Genomic DNA, 11333 nt, shown 5'->3' on the forward strand with positions numbered 1-11333 from the left:
GCACTGATGTCATTAGTTCTACAAGTTCCATACAGTCACCCACTCTATCACTTTTTTTAAAAAAAGGGCAGTTTTCAGCATTCAAGGGTTTAACTCAGTGGTAGAGCGTAGGAGTGCAGTTCAAGAAGTCCCTGTTTCATAACCATATACCCTCGTCAATAGATCCTGTTAAAATGTTTTTCAACTCAATGCACTGTAAGAAACAATAGGATATATCATCATTTCATATACAAAACAATGAACAATTGGGTTTAACTATGCTCTTAGCACAAAATCAACAAACTGCAGTAAAGAAGCAGTTACATTTTGCAGAATTTGTGCATTTGACAAAAGATTTTTTTTCCATGTTCCAAGATCTACATGTGATACGAAATGTATGAATTCTTGCACTGGAAACATCACTGTATTTTACCAAGGCAGATAAAGGACATCCTTCGCACCCCATATACTTATAAGGAGGGTTTGGTGGCTGAAAATGCATTGCTTTGATGGTGATTGCATGTTGCTTGAACTTTGTACATATTACTGAATTAATAAAGGTGAACTTTTCAGGACTGGGGGTATGGCTCAGTGGTAGACCATTTGACTGCAGATCAAGAGGTCCCTAGTTCAAATCTGGGTGCCCCCTTGTACAACTGTTTTACCTGTAGAAATATTTTTTTAAATAAATTGAAGAAAACATTTACAATCTTAGCATTTTATGTAATGAGCAACACATTTCTACATTTGAAATACTCCTGATCATCTCCTGAAACATAAGGTAAACACCATGAAACTGTTTAGGATTTCTTCATATGATACAAGCTGTGTTTTACATAAACCCAAGTTCTACTGGTGATATTATCAGTTTGAAATAGTCCATTGGAAGCTCATATGAATGTTATAAAACTGTGGTGCAAACCAATAACATGCCCTTAATGAAATGTATTAATTTGTACAGCTGACCAGAAGTGCACTGATGTCATTAGTTCTACAAGTTCCATACAGTCACCCGTTCTATCACCTTTTTCAAAAAGGGCAGTTTTCAGCATTCAAGGGTTTATGTCAGTGGTAGAGCGTAGGAGTGCTTTTCAAGAAGTACCTGTTTCATAACCATATACCCTCTTCAATAGATCCTGTTAAAATGTTTTTCAACCCAATGCACTGTAAGCAACAATAGGATATATCATTTCATATAAAAACAATGAACAATTGGGTTTAACTATGCTCTTAGCACAAAATCAACAAACTGCAGTAGAGAAGCAGTTACATTTTGCAGAATTTGTGCATTTGACAAAAGATTTTTTTTCCATGTTCCAAGATCTACATGTGATAAGAAATGTATGAAGTCTTGCAATGGAAACCTCACTGTATTTTACCAAGGCAGATAAAGGACATCCTTCGCACCCCATACACTTATAAGGAGGGTTTTGTGGCTGAAAATGCATTGCTTTGATGGTGATTGCATGTTGCTTGTACTTTGTACATATTACTGAATTAATAAAGGCAAACTTTTCAGAACTGGGGTATAGCTCAGTGGTAGAGCATTTCACTGCAGATCAAGAGTTCCCTAGTTCAAAACTGGGTGCCCCCTTGTTCAACTGTTTTACCTGTAGAAATATTTTTCTAATTAAATAAATTGAAGAAAACATTTACAATCTTAGCATTTTATGTAATGAGCAACACATTTCTACATTAGAGATACTCCTGATTATCTCCTGAAACATATGGTAAACACCATGAAACTGTTTAGGATTTCTTCATATGATACAAGCTGTGTTTTACATTCACCCAAGTTCTACTGGTGATATTATCAGTTTGAAATAGTCCATTGGAAGCTCATATGAATGTTATAAAACTGTGGTGCAAACCAATAACATGCCCTTAATGAAATGTATTAATTTGTACAGCTGACCAGAAGTGCACTGATGTCATTAGTTCTACAAGTTCCATACAGTCACCCACTCTATCACCTTTTTCAAAAAGGGCAGTTTTCAGCATTCAAGGGTTTATGTCAGTGTTAGAGCGTAGGAGTGCTTTTCAAGAAGTCCCTGTTTCATAACCATATACCCTCTTCAATAGATCCTGTTAAAATGTTTTTCAACCCAATGCACTGTAAGAAACAATAGGATATATCATTTCATATAAAAAACAATGAACAATTGGGTTTAACTATGCTCTTAGCACAAAATCAACAAACTGCAGTATAGAAGCAGTTACATTTTGCAGAATTTGTGCATTTGACAAAAGATTTTTTTTTCCATGTTCCAAGATCTACATGTGATAAGAAATGTATGAAGTCTTGCAATGGAAACCTCACTGTATTTTACCAAGGCAGATAAAGGACATCCTTCGCACCCCATACACTTATAAGGAGGGTTTTGTGGCTGAAAATGCATTGCTTTGATGGTGATTGCATGTTGCTTGTACTTTGTACATATTACTGAATTAATAAAGGCGAACTTTTCAGAACTGGGGTATAGCTCAGTGGTAGAGCATTTCACTGCAGATCAAGAGTTCCCTAGTTCAAAACTGGGTGCCCCCTTGTTCAACTGTTTTACCTGTAGAAATATTTTTCTAATTAAATAAATTGAAGAAAACATTTACAATCTTAGCATTTTATGTAATGAGCAACACATTTCTACATTAGAAATACTCCGGATTATCTCCTGAAACATATGGTAAACACCATGAAACTGTTTAGGATTTCTTCATATGATACAAGCTGTGTTTTACATTCACCCAATTTCTACTGGTGATATTATCAGTTTGAAATAGTCCATTGGAAGCTCATATGAATGTTATAAAACTGTGGTGGAAACCAATAATATGCCCTTAATGAAATGTATTAATTTGTACAGCTGACCAGAAGTGCACCGATGTCATTAGTTCTACAAGTTCCATACAGTCACCCACTCTATCACCTTTTTAAAAAAGGGCAGTTTTCAGCATTCAAGGGTTTATGTCAGTGGTAGAGCGTAGGAGTGCTTTTCAAGAAGTCCCTGGTTCATAACCATATACCCTCTTCAATAGATCCTGTTAAAATGTTTTTCAACCCAATGCACTGTAAGAAACAATCGGATATATCATCATTTCATATACAACACAATGAACAATTGGGTTTAACTATGCTCTTAGCACAAAATCAACAAACTGCAGTAGAGAAGCAGTTACATTTTGCAGAATTTGTGCATTTGACAAAAGATTTTTTTTCCATGTTCCAAGATCTACATGTGATACAAAATGTATGAATTCTTGCAATGGAAACCTCACTGTATTTTACCAAGGCAGATAAAGGACATCCTTCGCACCTCATATACTTATAAGGAGGGTTTGGTGGCTGAAAATGCATTGCTTTGATGGTGATTGCATGTTGCTTCCACTTTGTACATATTACTGAATAAATAAAGGTGAACATTTCAGAAATGGGGTTATAGCTCAGGGGTAGAGCATTTCACTGCAGATCAAAAGGTCGCTAGTTCAAATCTGGGTGCCCCCTTGTCCAACTGTTTTACCTGTAGAAATACGTTTTAATTAAATAAATTAAAGAAAACATTTACAATCTTAGCATTTTAGGTAATGAGCAACACATTTCTACATTTGAAATACTCCTGATCATCACCTGAAACATAGGGTAAACACCATTAAGCTGTTTAGGATTTCTTCATATGATACAAGATGTGTTTTACATTCACCCAAGTTCTACTGGTGATATGATCAGTTTGAAATAGTCCATTGGAAGCTCTTATGAATGTTATAAAACTGTGGTGGAAACCAATAATATGCCCTTAATGAAATGTATTAATTTGTACAGCTGACCAGAAGTGCACTGATGTCATTAGTTCTACAAGTTCCATAAAGTCACCCACTCTATCACTTTTTAAAAAAGGGCAGTTTTCAGCATTCAAGGGTTTATGTCAGTGGTAGAGCGTAGGAGTGCAGTTCAAGAAGTCTCTGTTTCATAACCATATACCCTCTTCAATAGATCCTGTTAAAATGTTTTTCAACCCAATGCACTGTAAGAAACAATACGATATATCATCATTTTTTATAGAAAACAATGAACAATTGGGTTTAGCTATGCTCTTAGCACAAAATCAACAAACTGCAGTAGAGATGCAGTTACGTTTTGCAGAATTTGTGCATTTGACAAAAGGTTTTTTTCCATGTGCCAAGATCTACATGTGATACAAAATGTATGAATTCTTGCAATGGAAACCTCACTGTATTTTACCAAGGCAGATAAAGGACATCCTTCGCACCCCATATACTTATAAGGAGGGTTTGGTGGCTGAAAATGCATTGCTTTGATGGTGATTGCATGTTGCTTGCACTTTGTACATATTACTGAATTAATAAAGGTGAACTTTTCAGAAATGGGGGTATAGCTCAGTGATAGAGCATTTGACTGCAGATCAAGAGGTCCCTAGTTCAAATCTGGGTGCCCCCTTGTTCAACTGTTTTACCTGTAGAAATATTTTCTTAATTAAATAAATTGAAGAAAACATTTACAATCTTAGCATTTTATGTAATGAGCAACACATTTCTACATTAGAAATACTCCTGATCATCTCCTGAAACATAGAGTAAACACCATGAAACTGTTTAGGATTTCTTCATATGATACAAGCTGTGTTTTACATTCACCCAAGTTCTACTGGTGATATGATCAGTTTGAAATAGTCCATTGGAAGCTCATATGAATGTTATAAAACTGTGGTGCAAACCAATATTATGCCCTTAATGAAATGTATTAATTTGTACAGCTGACCAGAAGTGCACTGATGTCATTAGTTCTACAAGTTCCATACAGTCACCCACTCTATCACCTTTTTCAAAAAGGGCAGTTTTCAGCATTCAAGGGTTTATGTCAGTGGTAGAGCGTAGGAGTGCTTTTCAAGAAGTCCCTGTTTCATAACCATATACCCTCTTCAATAGATCCTGTTAAAATGTTTTTCAACCCAATGCACTGTAAGAAACAATAGGATATATCATCATTTCATATAAAAAACAATGAACAATTGGGTTTAACTAAGCTCTTAGCACAAAATCAACAAACTGCAGTAGAGAAGCAGTTACATTTTGCAGAATTTGTGCATTTGACAAAAGATTTTTTTTCCATGTTCCAAGATCTACATGTGATAAGAAATGTATGAAGTCTTGCAAAGGAAACCTCACTGTATTTTACCAAGGCAGATAAAGGACATCCTTCGCACCCCATACACTTATAAGGAGGGTTTTGTGGCTGAAAATGCATTGCTTTGATGGTGATTGCATGTTGCTTGTACTTTGTACATATTACTGAATTAATAAAGGCGAACTTTTCAGAACTGGGGTATAGCTCAGTGGTAGAGCATTTCACTGCAGATCAAGAGTTCTCTAGTTCAAAACTAGGTGCCCCCCTTGTTCAACTGTTTTACCTGTAGATATATTTTTCTAATTAAATAAATTGAAGAAAACATTTACAATCTTAGCATTTTATGTAATGAGCAACACATTTCTACATTAGAAATACTCCTGATTATCTCCTGAAACATAGGGTAAACACCATGAAACTGTTTAGGATTTCTTCATATGATACAAGCTGTGTTTTACATTCACCCAAGTTCTAATGGTGATATTATCAGTTTGAAATAGTCCATTGGAAGCTCATATGAATGTTATAAAACTGTGGTGGAAACCAATAATATTCCCTTAATGAAATGTATTACTTTGTACAGCTGACCAGAAGTGCACCGATGTCATTAGTTCTAAAAGTTCTATACAGTCACCCACTCTATCACCTTTTTAAAAAAGGGCAGTTTTCAACATTCAAGGGTTTATGTCAATGGTAGAGAGTAGGAGTGCAGTTCAAGAAGTCCCTGTTCATAACCATATAACCTCTTCAATAGTTCATGTTAAAATGTTTATCAACCGAATGCACTGTAAGAAACAATAGGATATATCATCATTTCATATAAAAAACAATGAACAATTGGGTTTAACTATGCTCTTAGCACAAAATCAACAAAATGCAGTAGAGAAGCAGTTACGTTTTGCAGAATTTGTGCATTTGACAAACATTTTTTTTCAATGATCCAAGATCTACATGTGATACGAAATGTATGAATTCTTGCAGTGGAAACCTCACTGTATCGGAAACAATCGGTCATTAGTTCTACAAGTTCCATACAGTCACCCACTCTATCACCTTTTTAAAAAAGGGCAGTTTTCAGCATTCAAGGGTTTATGTCAGTGGTAGAGCGTAGGAGTGCTTTTCAAGAAGTCCCTGGTTCATAACCATATACCCTCTTCAATAGATCCTGTTAAAATGTTTTTCAACCCAATGCACTGTAAGAAACAATCGGATATATCATCATTTCATATACAACACAATGAACAATTAGGCAGATAAAGGACCTCTTTTGTACCCCTTATACTTATAAGGAGGGTTTGGTGGCTGAAAATGCATTGCTTTGATGGTGATTGCATGTTGCTTCCACTGTGTACATATTACTGAATAAATAAAGGTGAACATTTCAGAAATGGGGGTATAACTCAGGGGTAGAGCATTTCACTGCAGATCAAAAGGTCCCCAGTTCAAATCTGGGTGCCACCTTGTACAACTGTTTTACCTGTAGAAATATGTTTTTAATTAAATAAATTAAAGAAAACATTTACAATCTTAGCATTTTATGTAATGAGCAACACATTTCTACATTTGAAATACTCCTGATCATCTCTTGAAACAGAGGGTAAACACCAAGAAACTGTTTAGGATTTCTTCATATGATACAAGCTGTGTTTTACATTCACCCAAGTTCTACTGGTGATATTATCAGTTTGAAATAGTCCATTGGAAGCTCATATGAATGTTATAAAACTGTGGTGGAAACCAATAATATGCCCTTAATGAAATGTAATAATTTGTACAGATGACCAGAAGTGCACTGATGTCATTAGTTTTACAAGTTCCATAGAGTCACCCACTCTATCACCTTTTTAAAAAAGGGCAGTTTTCAACATTGAAGGGTTTATGTCAGTGGTAGAGCGTAGGAGTGTAGTTCAAGAAGTTCCTGTTTCATAACCATATACCCTCTTCAACAGATCCTGTTAAAATGTTTTTCAACCCAATGCACTGTAAGAAACAATAGGATATATCATCATTTCATATACAAAACAATGAACAATTGGGTTTAACTATGCTCTTAGCACAAAATCAACAAACTGCAGTAGAGAAGCAGTTACATTTTGCAGAATTTGTGCATTTGACAAAAGATTTTTTTTCCATGTTCCAAGATCTACATGTTATACAAAATGTATGAATTCTTGCAATGGAAACCTCACTGTATTTTACCAAGACAGATAAAGGACATCCTTCGCACCCCATATACTTATAAGGAGGGTTTGGTGGCTGAACATGCATTGCTTTGATGGTGATTGCATGTTGCTTGCACTTTGTACATATTACTGAATTAATAAAGGTGAACTTTTCAGAACTGGGGGTATAGCTCAGTGGTAGAGAATTTGACTGCAGATCAAGAGCTCCCTAGTTCAAATCTGGGTGCCCCCTTGTATAACTGTTTTACCTGTAGAAATATTTTTTTAAATAAATTGAAGAAAACATTTACAATCTTAGCATTTTATGTAATGAGCAACACATTTCTACATTTGAAATACTCCTGATCATCTCCTGAAACATAAGGTAAACACCATGAAACTGTTTAGGATTTCTTCATATGATACAAGCTGTGTTTTACATAAACCCACGTTCTACTGGTGATATTATCAGTTTGAAATAGTCCATTGGAAGCTCATATGAATGTTATAAAACTGTGGTGGCAACCAATAATATGCCCTTAATGAAATGTATTAATTTGTACAGCTGACCAGAAGTGCACTGAAGTCATTAGTTCTACAAGTTCCATACAGTCACCCACTCTATCACCTTTTTCAAAAAGGGCAGTTTTCAGCATTCAAGGGTTTATGTCAGTGGTAGAGCGTAGGAGTGCTTTTCAAGAAGCCCCTGTTTCATAACCATATACCCTCTTCAATAGATCCTGTTAAAATGTTTTTCAACCCAATGCACTGTAAGAAACAATAGGATATATCATCATTTCATATAAAAAAACAATGAACTATTGGGTTTAACTATACTCTTAGCACAAAATCAACAAACTGCAGTAGAGAAGCAGTTACATTTTGCAGAATTTGTGCATTTGACAAAAGAATTTTTTTCCATGTTCCAAGATCTACATGTGATAAGAAATGTATGAAGCCTTGCAATGGAAACCTCACTGTATTTTACGAAGGCAGATAAAGGACATCCTTCGCACCCCATACACTTATAAGGAGGGTTTTGTGGCTGAAAATGCATTGCTTTGATGGTGATTGCATGTTGCTTGTACTTTGTACATATTACCGAATTAATAAAGGCGAACTTTTCAGAACTGGAGTATAGCTCAGTGGTAGAGCATTTCACTGCAGATCAAGAGTTCCCTAGTTCAAAACTGGGTGCCCCCTTGTTCAACTGTTTTACCTGTAGAAGTATTTTTCTAATTAAATAAATTGAAGAAAACATTTACAATCTTAGCATTTTATGTAATGAGCAACACATTTCTACATTAGAAATACTCCTGATTATCTCCTGAAACATAGGGTAAACACCATGAAACCTTTTAGGATTTCTTCATATGATACAAGCTGTGTTTTACATTCACCCAAGTTCTACTGGTGATATTATCAGTTTGAAATAGTCAATTAGAAGCTCATATGAATGTTATAAAACTGTGGTGGAAACCAATAATATGCCCTTAATGAACTGTATTAATTTGTACAGCTGACCAGAAGTGCACTGATGTCATTAGTTCTACAAGTTCCATACAGTCACCCACTCTATCACCTTTTTAAAAAAGGGCAGTTTTCAGCATTCAAGGGTTTAACTCAGTGGTAGAACATAGGAGTGCAGTTCAAGAAGTCCCTGTTTCATAACTATACACCCTCTTCAATAGATCCTATTAAAATGTTTTTCAACCCAATGCACTGTAGGAAACAAAAGGATATATCAACATTTCACATATAAAACAATGAACAATTGGGTTTAACTATGCTCTTAGCACAAAATCAACAAACTGCAGTAGAGAAGCAGTTACATTTTGCAGAATTTGTGCATTTGACAAAAGATTTTTTTTCCATGTTCCAAGATCTACATGTGATACGAAATGTATGAATTCTTGCAATGGAAACCTCACTGTATTTTACCAAGGCAGATAAAGGACATCTTTTGTACCACTTAAACTTATAAGGAGGGTTTGGTGGCTGAAAATGCATTGTTTTGATGGTGATTGCATGTTGCTTGCACTTTGTACATATTACTGAATTAATAAAGGTGAACTTTTCACAAATGTGGGTATAGCTCAGTGGTAGTGCATTTGACTGCAGATCAAGAGGTCCCTAGTTCAAATCTGGGTGCCCCCTTGTTCAACTGTTTTACCTGTAGAAATATGTTTTTAATTGAAGAAAACATTTACAATCTTAGCATTTTATGTAATGACCAACACATTTCTAAATTAGAAATACTCCTGATCATCTCCTGAAACATAGGGTAAACACCATGAAACTGTTTAGGATTTCTTCATATGATACAAGCTGTGTTTTACATTCACCCAAGTTCTACTGGTGATATTATCAGTTTGAAATAGTCCATTGGAAGCTCATATGAATGTTATAAAACTGTGGTGGAAACCAATAATATGCCCTTAATGAAATGTATTAATTTGTACAGCTTACCAGAAGTGCACTGATTTCATTAGTTCTACATGTTCCATACAGTCACCCACTCTATCACCTATTTAAAAAAAGGGCAGTTTTCAACATTCAAGGGTTTATGTCAGTGGTAGAGCGTAGGAGTGTAGTTCAAGAAGTCGCTGTTTCATAACCATATACCCTCTTCAATAGATCCTGTTAAAATGTTTTTCAACCCAATGCACTGTAAGAAACAAAAGGATATATCATCATTTCATATACAAAACAATGAACAATTGGGTTTAACTATGCTCTTAGCACAAAATCAACAAACTGCAGTAGAGAAGCAGTTACATTTTTCAGAATTTGTGCATTTGACAAAAGATTTTTTTTCCATGTTCCAAGATCTACATGGGATACGAAATGTATGAATTCTTGCAATGGAAACCCTACTGTATTTTACCAAGGCAGATAAAGGACATCCTTCGCACCCCATATACTTATAAGGAGGGTTTGGTGGCTGAAAATGCATTGCTTTGATGGTGATTGCATGTTGCTTGCACTTTGTACATATTACTGAATTAATAAAGGTGACATTTTCAGAACTGGGGGTATAGCTCAGTGGTAGAGCATTTGACTGCAGATCAAGAGGTCCCTAGTTCAAATCTGGGTGCCCCCTTGTTCAACTGTTTTACCTGTAGAAATATTTTTTTAAATTAAATAAATTGAAGAAAACATTTACAATCTTAGCATTTTATGTAATGAGCAACATATTTGTACATTAGAAATACTCCTGATCATCTCCTGAAACATAGGGTAAACACCATGAAACTGTTTAGGATTTCTTCGTATGATACAAGCTGTGTTTTACATTCACCCAAGTTCTACTGGTGATATTATCAGTTTGAAATAGTCCATTGGAAGCTCATATGAATGTTATAAAACTGTGGTGGAAACCAATAATATGCCCTTAATGAAATGTATTAATTTGTACAGCTGACCAGAAGTGCACTGATGTCATTAGTTCTACAAGTTCCATACAGTCACCCACTCTATCACCTTTTTAAAAAAGGGCAGTTTTCAGCATTCAAGGGTTTAACTCAGTGGTAGAGCGTAGGAATCCAGTTCAAGAAGTCCCCGTTTCATAACCATATACCCTCTTCAATAGGTCCTGTTAAAATGTTTTTCAACCCAATGCACTGTAAGAAACAATAGAAACAATAAGATATATCATCATTTCATATACAAATGAATGAACAATTGGGTTTAACTATGCTCTTAGCACAAAATCAACAAACTGCAGTAGAGAAGCAGTTGCATTTTGCAGAAGTTGTGCATTTGACAAAAGATTTTTTTTCCATGTTCCAAGATCTACATGTGATACGAAATGTATGAATTCTTGCAATGGAAACCTCACTGTATTTTACCAAGGCACATAAAGGACATCCTTCGCACCCCATATACTTATAAGGAGGGTTTAGTGGCTGAAAATGCTTTACTTTGATGGTGATTGCATGTTGCTTCCACTTTGTACATATTACTGAATAAATAAAGGTGAACATTTCAGAAATGGGGGTATTGCTCCGGAGTACAAGACGGTTACAAGATCCTCTCCATGCCCAGGCCCAACC

At 35.3% G+C, this 11333-nt stretch overlaps 3 non-coding genes across 3 annotated transcripts; all 3 read left to right on the forward strand.

Annotated features, from left to right (window-relative positions):
- Positions 1-556: 556 nt before the first annotated feature.
- TRNAC-GCA (transfer RNA cysteine (anticodon GCA)) lies at positions 557-628 on the forward strand. Its single transcript has one exon. It is a non-coding gene; the product is annotated as a tRNA-Cys (tRNA).
- Positions 629-4357: 3729 nt separating this feature from the next.
- TRNAC-GCA (transfer RNA cysteine (anticodon GCA)) lies at positions 4358-4429 on the forward strand. Its single transcript has one exon. It is a non-coding gene; the product is annotated as a tRNA-Cys (tRNA).
- A 5880-nt stretch (positions 4430-10309) lies between these two features.
- TRNAC-GCA (transfer RNA cysteine (anticodon GCA)) lies at positions 10310-10381 on the forward strand. The gene has a single exon. It is a non-coding gene; the product is annotated as a tRNA-Cys (tRNA).
- The last annotated feature ends 952 nt before the right edge of the window (positions 10382-11333 follow it).

This window comes from Ambystoma mexicanum, unplaced genomic scaffold (assembly GCF_040938575.1).
Source record: "Ambystoma mexicanum isolate Mex_15411 unplaced genomic scaffold, UKY_AmexF1_1 Mex_scaf118, whole genome shotgun sequence".
Lineage (NCBI taxonomy): Eukaryota > Metazoa > Chordata > Amphibia > Caudata > Ambystomatidae > Ambystoma > Ambystoma mexicanum.